Source organism: Vigna unguiculata, chromosome 7 (assembly GCF_037176805.1).
Source record: "Vigna unguiculata cultivar grain cowpea cultivar isolate G323 ecotype 2 chromosome 7, ASM3717680v1, whole genome shotgun sequence".
NCBI lineage: Eukaryota > Viridiplantae > Streptophyta > Magnoliopsida > Fabales > Fabaceae > Vigna > Vigna unguiculata.
The window spans coordinates 13,123,598-13,139,549 of NC_140798.1; the positions used below are offsets into that span (position 1 = coordinate 13,123,598).

Consider the following 15,952-nt stretch of genomic DNA (forward strand, 5'->3'; position numbering starts at 1 on the left):
GTTCTTTATTTTGGTATTTGGAATAATTTTCAAGTGTGGGTTTGGGTATACATTGTATTCTCCCTTCACACACACATTTTGTTCATTACATGAGTGGGGCCCTATACTCGGGTCTGAGTTGCTTAGAATTATATGGGATTATATAGTGGTGCCACAATGGATGTACTTCCCAAGTGGTCATTGTGAGAACCCCAACTAGAGTTTGTTTGCTTCATTGGTACTCTCACTTCTTGTTGTTTACCAACTATCGTGGGAAATGCCATGAAGTGGGCAATAGCTCTAGTGACATTGATATTTAGGTATTAAGGAACTATCCTTATGAGCACATATACTTTCCCTTAGAACTTTAAACGGCAAACCTATGTTAAATTAAGGCACAAAAGGGAGACTATTTGCGTCCTTTATCCTCCCATTTTCTTGTATATAGTAATAAATCTATCACAATTTTTATCATCACACCATTATAAAAAAAGGAAAAAATGCCTCCTTAGGCATAAGCATACATTTCATTAGCCTATCACATGAATAAGTGTGATGCATGAACATGCATTTGCATTCCCATTCTGTGGTCATCCATGGTACCATGTTCATATAGTTTCAACACATAGCATGCATGTGCATAACTAAAAAAAAACAAAACAAAAATAAATTGCACTAAAATAAATTCAAATTGTTTCCCATTTTGCTTGTCACCAAAATAATAAAATTTCTTTAGTCAAATCAGTGGACTGAATAAAGAAATAAAATTTTATTTCTTATCATGTCATTTGAAGCATCATCTAGTCTTGCATACATGAAATTGCTCAAATCTATCTTCCTTCCCATCTCTCTTCCACCATAAAGGTAGAATTATCATAAAGGGGACACATACCTTAAAAAGGATTACCATAAATTCTCTGAACAAAAAAAATGAAGAAAAAAATTAGTTAGACTGAAAACTCTGAAGGACAATCTAGAAAAAAATAAGAAAAAAGAGTGAGAAAAAAAGAGAACAAAACAAGGGGCATCTTGTCATATGAAATAAATTATTTTCCTATGAATTAATTTTTTTTAGAAAAACAATCATGTTTTGAAATGATGTGTGGCCATGTTTCTTTATCAAAAAAAAAAACAAAAGTAATTATCCTTTACTACCCAATTTGAGCCTTCCAAAAAATTTCTTTCAAATTTCCTTAAACAAGGGTCACCCTCCCACTGAGGGTTGACATAATGTTTGCATTTGTTTCATCCAACTAGTAGTTCACCAATACAAAAATATCAAAAAGAAAAAGAAAAAGAAAAAGAAATGATATGGTTATATAGAAAAAAACAAATCAAAAGTTTGAAGAATGAGAATAAAAAGCCAAAATATAGAAAGAAAAAAAAAAGTGAACGAAATGAAGTCAAATAAATATTGAATGAAACATTATTCAAATATCCTTGTTTGAAACAACCCTCACATCACTTTTTGGGCCTTTACTATCATTTACTTCCATACCCCTAGCCTTAGCCACGATACAAGCCTAATAAAGTCCACACAGATCAAAGATTGGTTGTTATCTTTCGAAGGTTTTAATTTAGAGGAAAATTTTGATTTGCTAATAGGTTTGTTCTCAAAAAAATTATTAAAAAAAAATTAAAAAAGTGTGTTCAGAGATTTGCTTTTAAACACTAGGGCAGTTTATGTTTGGTTGACATATTTTCAAAGCTCCAAAATTAGCACAGGCAATCAAGCAATCTGGTTAAATTTGGGTTGTCCCTTTTCAATTCATTCTTCATGAAATTCCATTTTTGCTGATACAGTATCCTTCGCTCTAAGCCTAAACTTTGATCAACCTTAACATAGTCCATCTTTATCAATCTCACACCCAAATTGGGGCAATCACGTTGTTTGTAATTCATATATTCCCATCATTCAATCTAAATTGGGGCATTCATTTACATTGAAGATTGTGATCACATTAGGGGCAACTTGTGAAGACCCCATCATTTTAATCTCCTCATTAGGAAAAACCAAACATGCCTTTGCACCTTAAGACCATCCTAGGCTCTCATAATAGGGGTAAAATTTTAAAGTCCCCATAATTTCCTTTATATCATCAATAATTGGGGAAAGCCCAAACCCATTTTGTGCCCCGAGACCAATTCAAATTGGGGCAACTCCCTAGTTAATCTTCATCACCTCATCCAAACCTTTTCAAGCCCTTGGCAATTTCATGCATGTCATTCAAATAGTGTTTCAAAAAAAATGATTAAAAAAAGTGTTTGTTAGTAAACTGATTAGACCAAAGAAATGATTTGAAAAAGTAAAAAAAATATCAAAGTAGAATGATTTCATGAATTCGAAATAATAATGAGAATGGGGAACAATTCAAATTTGTTTTCAAAAAAAATGCAAAAGAAAAATTCATACAAAAGGTATTTCATACATCATACTAAGTCATGTATACATGCGTCATCATCCTTTTTGAATAAATTTTTTTCTACCTTTTCAATCAAAATCTTTACTCGTATGAATAGTTATTGAATCCTTTTATTTTAGAAGGAAGAAAATTAAAAAAAAAAATACACAATTTGTTTCTATGAAGTTTCTCAAATTTATGGTCCTCTTCATTCATACGAATGACCAATATACCATGAGCCCAGTTTCCACACTGGCCTCCAAGCCCAGTTTCCACACTGGCCCCTAAATCCAGTTTTGTCTGGCCTCAAGCCCAGTTTCTTTTTCTAGTCTCTAAGCCTTGTTTTCCTTGCTCTCAAATTAAAATAAAGGAAAAATAAAAAATGAAAAAAAGCAAATTTCACTCATGCATCACGCATCCATGTAAGCATATCATATAGTGTCAAAAAGAAAATCATAACATGTCATGCATCATTACATCATGTCATCCATCATACTCCACAAAATCATTGAAAAATCATTTCCAAAAAAATAAATAAATTTGAAAAAAAAGTCAACAATGATACTTTTTTTTGTAATTCTCACAAATGTTAGGCATTCACGTGGTGTTTGTCGACACTTCATGAGCAAAATTCAGGTTCTCCTTTTATACATCAAGTCCCTCTACGAAACAATGGTCATTGATTTCCTTACGTTTACATCAAGACCTTCTGCAAGGAAATGGTCATTGATTTCCTTCTATTTATATCAAGACCCTTTGCGAGGCAATGGTCATTGATTTCCTTATGTCACATCGAGACCCTCTACAAAACAATGGTCATGGCTTTTCTCATCATCGAGGTACTCTACGAGGCAATGGTCATTGATCTCTTTACATCAAGACCTTCTACGAGGCAATGGTCATCGATCTCTTTACATCAAGACCCTCAGCGAGGCAATGGTCATTGATTCTTATGTCACATTGAGGCCCTTTGCGAGGCAATGGTCATCGATTTCTTTACATCAAGACCCTCTACGAGGCAATGATCATTAATTTCTTATGTCACATCGAGGCCCTCTGTGAGACAATGGTCATTGATTTCTTTTGTCAGATTGTGACCCTCTACTTGGTAATGGTCACTGAATCTTTTGAATAGACCATCTCCACGGGATTGGTCTAGTTTGGTTTTTTCAAAAACTAAAAAAAAAAACAAAAAGAATCAGTGTGTCGGATGGAGACCCTATACTTGGTAATGGTCTCCTAGTTTTTTTTCTTTCGGATACAGACCATCTCCTTTGGAATGGTTAAGTTTGCTTCAAATTTGTCTTCTTTTGAAACCCGAATAAAATTAGTGTTTTTATCTTTACTTATCTTTTATTACGATAATGTGAAAAAGTCAAATTTTCATATTATCTAGTAAAATCTAAGTAAAGAGGGGAAACTATCAACACCCAATTTTGTCCGGGAATATAAATTTATTTTTAAAAAATAAAAATAAAAAAAGTTTTTTTAGTTAATGGAAAAAAATGTGAAACAAATTTTTCATCAAAGATTTTTCAAAGTTTAATTTTAGGGAAAAAAAGAAAAAAAGAGAGATGAAAAAAAGAAAAAAAGAAGGAAAAAAGAAGGAAAAGCCTAATTTGTTATCACACCCCTCTTCATGAGCCCAACAACTCAACATATCTTCTACCTTTGTTCTGATAGAAAAATTAGTGATATGATTCTAATAATTGAAAGCAATATCTCTTCATATAATTAGAATCAATATTACTAATTTGGATTGATTTTTGTGCTCTGATTTGTTAATGGTTAGAATCAATATTACTGATCTTGATTGATTTTGTGCTCTGATTTTCTATGATTTGATCATCATAATGTGTTGCTATCATGACCAATTCTTTCCTTATATTGTTCATTACGATTAAAGCTAGGATTGCATTGAAATTGCAATATGTGAATATAAATACATAGTCTGTCATATGAAAAAGGACCAAAAAAAATAATATTCTCTACATTTCTCTAATTCTTTCCCAAATTTTCACTATATTTTGTTTTAATATTACACGTTTTTTTTCACCTACTTTTGGGCTTTTTTTATTTTATTCTAATAATTATAACAAAAAATAGGTTTCCTCATTTCTTTAGTGTTTGTCTAACACCAATTTTCAAAATTTTTTTTTCTTTAGAAAGTATAAAAAAAATATAGAAAAAAACTAAAATAAAAAATGTTTTCTTTGTTTAATTTTTAATAATGTTTTCTTTGTTTAATTTTTAATGTTTATCCGACCGCTCGCATCGCATGACACATATTTTCAAATAATTCAAATTTACAAAAACAAACATAAAAAAGAGTTTTCAAAAGTATTGAAAAAATCAAATCAAAAAGTTTCTCAAATAGTTTTTCGTAAAGAACTACGTAACCATGATTCTCCATTATGAATGGAGATACGTAGGAGCGAGGACTAATCCTCGTCGGGCCTAAAAAACTAAAAAATTAATTTTGTTTCTTTTGTAGATCCTTTTATTATTATTTTTGGGAAAAATAAATATTTTGAAAAACTACATAACTTTTGCACATTTAATTAAAGGTACCGTCTTAGGACGGACGTTGTGGGGATGCTAATAGCTTCCCTACGCGTAACCGACTCCCGGATCCAAAATCTAGTTTTTCACAGACCTTGTTTTATTTTTTATGGTTTTCCATAGTTTCCTATAATAACTATGGTGGCTACTCCAGATCTATGTTTTTTTCAAAAAAAAATTTGGTTCGTCGTCCCGTCGCGATTTCGGTTGCGACAATATGTGACGGTGACAGCGTTGACGATGTGGTGTGGTCCCTCTTTCTTAATTATTGTTAGTGTCTTAGTGGTATGGAATGTAAATTGTGTGTAATTGTTTGGGTTTTTTTATATTTGGCAGGGATATAAAGTTAAGCATATAATAGTTGACATGAACGACGAAAATTTTGAAGTGGTGTTTCACCATGGGGGAATGTTTGTCAATGATGGGTCACTGAAATACGTGAGAGATAGTAGTACTTTATTTTGTGACCTTGACAAATGGAGTTTCTTTGAGATAATGTCTATTTTGAGGGAGATGGGGTATGTGAATGTGAAGGAATTGTGGTATTCAGTAGGTAGGGGTTCTTTGTTAGAAGGAAGGTTGGAGTTGCTCAGTGATGATAGAGGTGCACGTCATATGGTGAACATAGCCACCCTAAATGGTCAAGTGCACCTTTATGTGGTACACTTTGTCTGTGAACCTCAAGTAGTTCATATGATAAAGGACCAACCTGCTATGGAGGGGGATGGTCAGCAAGAAGCAGTTGTGGGGGCTGAGAATGAGGGAAATGATAATGAAGAGGGTGGTATTGAGTCAAATCATAATGTGGATGGGGATGTTGAGGAAGAAGTGGCTATTGAGATTGACAATGAATCACCCAATAATGTGGATTGTAACGTCCTAACCGGAAATTACTTATTAAAAATAAAACAAAATAAATATAATAAACAACCTCATTTATTCTCAACAACTTTTCCAAAACGCGGGAAAATTTAAACTTCAAAACATCGCTTCGTTAATAAATAAAACTACAGTGTTTAGTTATTACAAAACCAAACCATCCATAAAAGTGTTACAAAAGAAAAGTCCATAATAAAACTTAGTAAACAATCCCACAGTGATCCCCACTCCGTCTCTATGCATCTACATGCTCACTTGCATCAACATCTGCTCCCATGTAACAAGTTACATGATCATCGCCACACACACACAAATAGGGTGAGCTCATTTAAATAAAACAACCAAAATATGACAATAAATATAACATCTCCAAATTTTAACGTGTTAGTACTCCCCTTTTTCTTAGCTCCTCAACTTTCAACACTTGCATTAGACGTTTATTATTTCTACACCCTTTAGGTGAGATCAATGATCAATCTTTGCTGCACGAGTGTCTACTCGTCCCTCCGACTACAGGCCACCACCTGATAGTCCATACGTGGGAATAACTTTGTCACAGCATCTCACCGCGACACCAAGTGGAGTTCCCCAAAATGAACATAAGTCAGTAGTTGTTCCTAGACCACCAATGATGGACGTCCTTGGAGTAGGAGAGGGAGGAAATCCATGGAGAATGATGAGGAGAAGATGAAGCACAGCGGAATTTGGAGAATTAGAGGAAGATAGCTCTCGGAAATGGAGAATTCGGTGAAGATGAAGAGTAGAAGTGAAGCTATGGTATGGAAGGTGGCTAGAGGAGATGAAGGAGAAGGTTAGCCATGTGTGCTATCAAATTAATAGAAGTGTGGAGTGATCTCAAACACTAGCATCTATTAGCAATTCAAGAGTAACCATTACAATATTTGAGTAGCTCTATTTATAGGCACATGGCCGGCCAAATAAAGAGAAAATGCAACAAAGATGAAATGCAAATGTAGCTTGAAGAAGAAGCTTGATTGTAGACCATGTAATGTAGTAGATAAGTCTAGATGGTGCCAAGTGGCATATCACACTCTCCTTGCCCAAGTCACACGCACCATGCTTCCATCACATGCTCCTTGCTTAGTTCATGCTTTGCTTGCATCCAAAAGGAGAGCCACTCTAGTAACTCTCGGCCAAAGGTAGCACATTGGGCTCAGCCTAAATGATCCCAACAAGTGTTCTAGCTTTTATTGAAAGCAAAGCCTAAACAATGGCCCAATTTAAATCTAGACTACTTCCTTCATGCATCATCTCATATTTTAGAGATTTCTTTAGCCCATGTAAATAATGTAAAAAGCCCATGATTGACTTGATCATCTTGTGAGAGGCCCATGTGAATCTTTCTCATCATGCTTCTAGTGATTGGGCCTTGATGTGGGCTTGGGCTTGTTGATGCACTTGAGCTTGGGCTTGTTGGGGTCACATCATCCCCTCCCCCTTGAAGAGGATTTGCCCTCAAATCTTGGTGGTCACCCTCTTCATCAAAAATACCTACAAAAGGAACCAAATCAGTAATGTTGAAAGTAGGATACACACCATATTCCGGAGGAAGATCCAATTGATAAGCATTATTATTGATCTTCTTGATGATTTGGAATGGACCATCACCTCGGGGACTAAGTTTGGATTTTCTTATATTAGGAAATCTTTCCTTCCTTAAGTGCAACCAAACTAAATCTCCTTCATTAAAAGACCGAACTCTCTTGCCTTTGTTTTTAGAATGAGCAATCTTTTCAACATGGGCTTGAATTTGGTGTTTAACCTTCTCATGAAAATCTTTTATGAACTTGGACTTAGAAACCCCTTCTTTATGAACAAAATCAAGAGAAGTTGGAAGAGGTAATAAGTCCAATGGTGTGAGAGGGTTAAAACCATAAACTACCTCAAAGGATGAGAGTTTGGTGGTGCTATGGACCACTCTATTGTAAGCAAATTCCATGTGGGGAAGATACTCATCCCAAGATTTATGATTCCTCTTAAGCAAAACCCTAAGCAATGTGGAAAGGGATCTATTGACTACCTTAGTTTGCCCATCAGTTTGTGGGTGACAAGAGGTAGAGAAAGAAAGTTTTGTTCCTAGCCTAGACCACAAGGTCCTCCAAAAATGGCTTAGGAATTTAGCATCCTTATCAGACACAATTGTTTTGGGTAAACCATGAAGGCAAACCACTTCTCTAAAGAACAACCGTGCTATGTTGCTAGCATCATCTACTTTGTGGCATGGTATAAAATGTGCCATTTTAGAAAAACGGTCTACTACCACAAATATAGAGTCAACACCCCTAGAAGTCCTTGGAAGCCCTAGGACAAAATCCATACTTATATCCTCCCAAGGGGTGGAAGCAACAGGCAAAGGAGTATACATCCCTGCAGGCATTACGCTAGACTTAGCATGCAAACAATTCAAACAACTAGTGCAATAGTTATGTATTTCCCTTTTCATATGGGGCCAAAAGAATTTCTCTTTAAGCATGGCCAAAGTTTTGGCGACCCCAAAGTGACCCAGAAGTCCCCCCTCATGCATTTCTTTGATCAAAAGTTTTCTATGAGAACCTAGAGGAATACATAGGCGGCCTTCTTTGAAAAGATATCCACTTGAAAGATAAAAGCCGCCTTGGGACTTAGTGAGACAATCATGATAAATGGTAGCAAAGAAGGGATCATGAATATACAATTCACATATGTTGTCAAATCCAAGAATTTGGGATCTAAGCTTGGCTAAGAGAGTATATCTCCTTGATAGTGCATCAACCACTACATTAGCTTTCCCTTTCTTGTACTTGATAACATAAGGGAATTGTTCCAAGTACTCAACCCACTTTGCATGCCTTTTATTCAATTTGTGTTGGCTCTTCAAATACTTGAGAGTTTCATGATCACTATCGATAATAAACTCTTTTGTTACAAGATAATGTTCCCAAGTATGAAGAGCTCGCACAAGAGCATATAACTCTTTGTCATAGGTGGGATAGTTACGAGAAGGACCATTTAGTTTTTCACTAAAATAGGCAATTGGATGGCCTTCTTGTAACAAAACCGCACTTATTCCCACCCCAGAAGCATCACATTCTAGCTCAAAAGTTTTCTCAAAATTTGGAAGAGCAAGAATGGGAGCTTGGGTGAGCCTAGTCTTGATATCATCAAAAGCCTTTTGTTGTCTTTCACCCCACTCAAAAGATATGTCTTTCTTAACAAGTTCATTGAGGGGTGAAGCAATGGTGGAGAAGTTGGGGACAAATCTTCTATAAAAACTTGCTAATCCATGAAAACTTCTAATGTCCCCAACATTCTTTGGCACAGGCCATTCTTGGATGGCCTTAATTTTTGCGGGGTCAACACGCACCCCACTCTTATGGACCACAAATCCCAAAAAGATTACACTCTCTACACAGAAAGTGCACTTGTCAATGTTAGCATAGAGTTGGTGGTCTCGGAGAAGAGATAACACAACTCTAAGATGACCCACATGAAGTTTAGAGCTTGTACTATACACCAAGATGTCATCAAAATAGACAATAACAAACTTGCTTATACAATCTCGCTAGACATGATTCATTAGGCGCATGAATGTACTAGGAGCATTGGTTAGACCAAAGGGCATGACTAACCATTCATATAGACCAAAATTTGTTTTGAAAGCAGTTTTCCACTCATCACCTTTTTGAGTACGAATTTGGTGATAACCACTTTTGAGGTCTATTTTTGAAAATATTTGTGCTCCATGTAATTCATCCAACATATCATCTAGTCTTGGGATTGGATGCCTATATTTTATGGTGATGTTGTTGATAGCCCTACAATCACAGCACATAAGACACTTTCCATCTTTCTTGGGCACCAACAACACAGGCACAACACAAGGACTTAAACTTTTTTGAACCCATCCCTTGTCTAGCAAATCATTCACTTGAGTTTCTATCTCCTTGGTCTCAATTGGGTTTGTCCTATAGGCAGGTCTATTAGGAAGACTTGCCCCTGGGACAAAATCAATTTGGTGCTCAATCCCTCTAAAAGGTGGGAGACCATGAGGGCCATCCTTTGGAAAAATATCTTGAAATTCATGAAGGAGAGCACGAATGGAAGGAGGTAGATCCTTAAGAGAAGGATGTTCAAGACAAGTAAGGATTGCTTGACAAAGTAAGAGGAAGGGAGGTTGCTCATTATGAAGAGTGTGCAAAAGAGTTTTATGAGTTAAAAGAACTTCATGAGCAACATCCTTAGAAGAAGAAACTTCCTCTACCTTTGTCTTGACCTTAGAATCTTTAGAAGCATTAGAGTTCTTGGAACTCTCTTCCTCTCTCCTAGCTCGCATTTGAACTTGATCACTAGTAACTTGGCAAGGAGTGAGGGGATGCAACACAAAAGTTTTTGAATGATGTTGGAGGGTGATCTCATTGGTGTGGCCATTGTGTAAGGTTTTATGATCAAATTTCCAAGGCCTCCCCAAGAGAATATGGCAAGCTTCCATTGGGATTACATCACATAAAACTTTATCTTTAAATTTCCCAATGGAGAACTTGACTTTCACTTGATGTTCAACTTTGAGATCCCCATCTTCATTAAGCCAATGAAGTTTGTAAGGTTTGGGATGGGGGTAACAAAGTCAAATTCAACTTCTCAACCAATCTTGTGCTACAACAATTGCAACAAGACCCACTATCAATGATCAAAGAACAAGTGTTTTTCAAAACCTCACATCTTGTGTGGAAAATATTTTCTCTTTGATCATTGAGAGGAATGCTAGGTTGGTTATTGAGAAGCCTCCTAATCATCAAAAGTTTCCCTTCATTTGGATATGAATGTTCTTGAGAATCACTAGAATGAGAAGTGTCGGAGTCACTTGAAGATGACTCCTCTTGGCTAGTGTAGAGGTCTTTGCCCTTAAGCACAATGGTGCGTTTGGTAGGGCATTGAGCGGCCACATGACCTCTACCTAGACACTTGAAACATTTAATGTCACTACCTCTTTTGTTGGTGGAGGATTCACCCTGTTCACTTACCTTTGTAAGGCTCTTATGAGTGGACTCTTTTTCTTTTGAAAAATCTTTCTTTTGAAAATCACTTTTAGAAAAAGATGGAGATCCTTGCGAGAAGGACGTCTCAAAAGTTGTTGCTCCACCTTGATGCTCATTTGAACAAGATCATTAAAATTGTGGTAGGGGAGCAACTCAACTTTATCTCTTATGTTGTAATTGAGTCCACTTAAGAACCTAGCAATGGTAAGTTCCTCTTCTTCTTCAATTTTGGCTCTCATGATGTAGAGCTCCATCTTTTGTCTATACTCTTCTATAGACATAGATCTTTGTTGGAGCCTTTGGAGCTTGTCCAAGAGCTCCCTTTTGTAGTAGGAGGGAACATGGCGGGCATGAAGGGCTTCCTTAAAATCATTCCAATACTCAATATCATGTAGCCCTTTTCTCCTTCTTTGGAGGACTAAGGAAGTCCACCAATTAAGAGCATGCCCTTGAAAGCTAAGAGTAGCTAGAGACACACGCCTCTCTTCCTCCACAACATGACTCTCAAACAATTGTTCTATTTTGGCAACCCAATCAAGAAAAACCTCAACATTATCCTTTCCATAGAAATGAGGCAAATCAATTTTGACTTCCTTTGGGTGAGGAGGTATGCGCCTTTGCCTTCGTACACGAGGCGATTGTCTAAGGTTAATGCGCTCATCTTCCTCCTCTTCAAAATCATACTCATGCCTTGAAGAGGCACGAGAAGGCCTAGGAGAGGCACGGGTATTATGGTTGGGAGGGGTAAGTTGATTGGCAATTAATTGAAGATTGGCTTGCATGGAAGCCGTTTGAATTTTAAGGTCCCTAACCTCTTGAGAGAGATTATTTAGGACTCTAGGATCAACCTCAACCTCCTCATCACCACTTGTGTGGAGTTTGTTTTCATCATGTTGTTGATGTTGGGTACTAGCACGAGTAGCCCTTCTAGTGCTCATGGTGATTAAAAGAACTTAGAACTTTAACAAAATGGTGAAAGAGAAACCAAGCACAAGTAGACCTCCAGGTTAGGCAAGGTGAGTCTAAAAGACTTCTTAAGTACCAAGGCCAATCCTTGCCAAGACGTACTTGCAAAAGATTTCAAAGATCACACAATTGTTTAAGGCTAAGTAAATAGAATCACTTGAGACACTAAGCACAAACAAACACAAACAAGACTCAAAGAAAAGAAAAGACTAACACTAAAAACGGACTCCTAAATGGCAAAAATTTGAGAAAATTTGGTCTCACAAATTTAAACCACTAAGCGTCTAACTATGCGGCCTAAAAGTAAGGTGAGAAAGCACTTAGAACTTTCAACAAACTCACTTACTAAAATGTTGCACTATAATATGAAAAAAAAGGTTCTACTTAGGAGATGGGATTGAACACCTTTGGTTCCCCAAGACACCTAAGTAGGCCATGGATACAATTGAGAACTTGAAAGCAAATTTGGTTCACTAATTTGGTACTCAAAATGAAGCAACCTCAAGCCACTTAATATCTCAAATTTTGATGCTCAAAAGATGCAATTTCACAATCAAGGAGGCTTCAAAATGGTACCAAATATATGTGCCAAAAAGAAGTATAAAGTACAAAGAAATAAAGCCAAAAATAAGAAACAATGCAACTCCAAATGTGCTGCCAAAGTGCTGCTAATTTGCACAAAATCAAGAGCCAAGAGCTTGGCTTGTAGCCTCCTTTTGATTTGAACAAAGACCACCACCAAGTAAGGCACTTGTAAGCACCTTAAGCCACCAAAATGAAGTGCAAAACAACAACTATAGCCTTGGTTTTAAGGCCAAAACAGCCACCAAACCTGCACCAAAAAACAAAACAGCAAGAAAACTATACCAAGCAATGGAGTTAGCACACACTCTCTCAAATGAATAGGTCCAAAACTCTCAATAGGTGAGGAAAAGGATAAGCACACAAGCTAAAATTCTACTTCAATATCCACCACCTAAGATGCTACCAAATCATAGAAACCATTCTAAACTTCATAGCATCATCAATCACAACCAATAACCAAGAGTCAAGTATATGAACCCAAACAAAGGAGAAAGCAAGAAAAGCTAATTAGAAATGTTAAACCAAAAGAGAATTGAAATGAAACATGACTAGAAGGAGATTCAAAAAGTGACAAGCAAGAAATTAAAGGCTAGAAAGAAAGGCAAGCACCACAAAAAGGAACCTAGAAATGCAATAGAATAGATGAAAAAAAACTGAAAATAGTGAAGAAAAAGTGCTCAAAAACAGCCACTGTACTCATTGCAATTTTGTGCCAAATTGAGGGAATAAATTCCACTTCTATTGAAGGCAAACTCAAACCAATATAGAGTACACAATCAAGGAATCAATTAGAATAACAAAGAGCACTTAAAAGCACCACAAATCGCACAAAACAGCAGTAAAACATAAAATTCCCGAGACCACTGCGCCAGAAAACGTGAAAATTTTCCTCAACTTCGCCGATTTTTAATTTTTTTTGTACTCAACATTTTTGAATGATTCTTTTTTTGTATGTTTCGTCTGGATGTTAGCTAAATGAGGAAAAAATCAGATTAAAATTTGGACCGGGCAGTAAGTCATGACAAATCTCAAACAGTAGGTGTGCGTGCAGTGAAATCTGGAAAAACATACTGGAGCAGAATTGCTCACGGAAATTGTAAGATGTTCTATGAAAATTCAAGATGAATGAACTTGATTATGATCTAAAATCAAGTATGAATCATAGAAGAACATCTTAAACACTCCAAAGCACAATCCAATCGGTGAAATGGATGAAAAACAGTGAGACCATTGCCTTACACATCCACAAGCATCACTTGAAGTTCATAGCTCATTTTGTGTGATGTAGGACTTGGTTCTCATCAAGCAAGTGCAGAATTCAGCCATATGAACAAAAATTAAGATGAATTAAAGTGCTAAAACATGACTTAAGACAAAACACAATATAAGGAACTGAATATTGAAAGATGCACCGATTAAAATGAAGAAAAACAGCAAGGAAGAAAAGAACAAGTGCTGGAAAACGAAAATGGAACCTAAAAACAGATTTGCACCAATGAAGCAAGGAGTACTACAAGATGAATCAATGGAGATTCATGTAGCCTCAATGTCAAACGGTGGAGAGCATAAAAAACATGAAAAAAACAGCAGCAAAAGTGAAGAAAACAATGGAGAAGAGAGACAAAACGGAAATTGAAACAAGATACAAGTATAGACCAAGAACCTTACCCAAACCAAGAGGATGGATGCACCAAAGGCTTGGATGGCTCTAGATACCAATTGATGGACGTCCTTGGTGTAGGAGAGGAAGGAGATCCATGGAAGACACCAAAAAGAAGATGAAATGCAGCGGAAATGAAGATAAGAGCAAGAAGAGCTCTAGGCAATGGAGGTTTTTGGTGAAGATGAAGAGTAGAAGTGAAGTTATGGTATGGAAGGTGGCTAGAGGAGATGAAGGAGAAGGTTAGCCATGTGTGCTCTCAAAATAATAGAAGAGTGGAGTGATCTCAACACAAACATTCTATTAGAAATTTCAAGAGTTAAAATGTACAAATGGTCTACTTTTGGCTTTTATATGTGAGCCTAAAATCTAGGCTAATTCTTGGCCCTTAGATTAAGCTTGGAGGAGAAGCTTTAATCATCACCCTTGGATGGTGGCTTGGAGAAGGAGGCATCTTCCTAGCCTTTGGATGAAGGCTTGGAAAAGAAGACACTCTCTTAGCCCTTGGATGAAGGAGGCACATGGGTGGAGTGTGGACTTGGCTCCATGGGATGCATGATCCATGAGGTGTAGGAAGGAATGTTGACTTCCACTTAGTCTACCTTTGACCTTTGGTAGCTCATGGCCAAATCTCCTATTGGACTTAGTCAAGCCCAATTTTATCAATTTAACTACATAATGTTTGACTTATTATTCTAGAAAAACAAGGCCTAAACAATGGCCCAATTTAAATCTATACTACTTCCTTCATGCATAATCTCATATTTTAGAGATTTCTTTAGCCCATGTGAATAATGTAAAAAGCCCATGATTGACTTAATCATCTTGTGAGAGGCCCATGTGAATCTTTCTCATCATGCTTCTAGTGATTGGGCCTTGATGTAGGCTTGGGCTTGTAGATGCACTTGAACTCGGGCTTGTTGGGGTCACATAAAAAATGAACTACAAAATTGCATGAATTATTCTCCAATTAGTTTAAACTAAATATATAAATGGCACCACTTTTATAAGAAAAAAATAGGCTAGTGATTTAGCATATTTATATCACTAATTAAGAAATTGCTGATTTTTTTTATAAAAGTAACATGGAACCTACGATCATTGTTTTTTCTTTAATTCTTTTATACGATTTAGTGTTATTTTGAGGTCAAATTAATAATAAATTTAATTATTATATTTATATATATATATATATATTATAATTTTTTTTATAATTTATATGTTCTACCTAAATAGACAATTTATTTAATTTTATACTATATACCTGAATATTCAAATTTTTTACATTCAAATAAACTAACGTGACGTATAAATTCTAAATTTATATATATATATATATATATATATATATATATATTAATTGTAAATAAAATTAATTATTAATTTGTTCTCAAATTTAAAAAAATTAAATTAAATTTAAAAAAAAAATTAAAATAATAAAAGAACTAAAATAATTGAAAAACTAAATTGAATAGAAAAATTAAAAAAAATAATAAGAAAGTAAAATAAACCAAAACAATAAATTAAAAAAATAAATCCGTAATTAATCCAAATAAATATAAATAATACAATTATATCCTCAAATCATAAAAAAAAATATCGAAATAATTTAATTTACATAACCAAATATTATAATTTATTTTTTCTTCCGTTCAAATCAATCAAAAAAAAAGATATTTTCTCAAGTATACTATATTATATTTTTTTAATTAATTAAAGTAAAATAAGACAATATCTCTTTTGTCTTATAGCCAAATGCATTCTTAATTCTTATACGATGAATATGGAAATTAAAATAATTATATTCTAAAAAGAATCTTTAGTTGTATAAAAAAGTGGTATTTAAGATTAAGTAAAATTGTAGTTAAGTAAACCAGGATTAG

At 35.3% G+C, this 15,952-nt stretch overlaps 1 long non-coding RNA gene across 1 annotated transcript; it reads right to left on the reverse strand.

Moving 5' to 3' along the window:
* Window positions 1-12,151: 12,151 nt before the first annotated feature.
* Window positions 12,152-14,703, reverse strand: LOC146884635 (uncharacterized). Its single transcript, XR_014996654.1, has 2 exons — window positions 14,078-14,703; window positions 12,152-12,685 (listed from the first exon to the last, which is right to left on the reverse strand). It is a non-coding gene; the product is annotated as an uncharacterized LOC146884635 (long non-coding RNA).
* Between the last annotated feature and the right edge of the window lie 1,249 nt (window positions 14,704-15,952).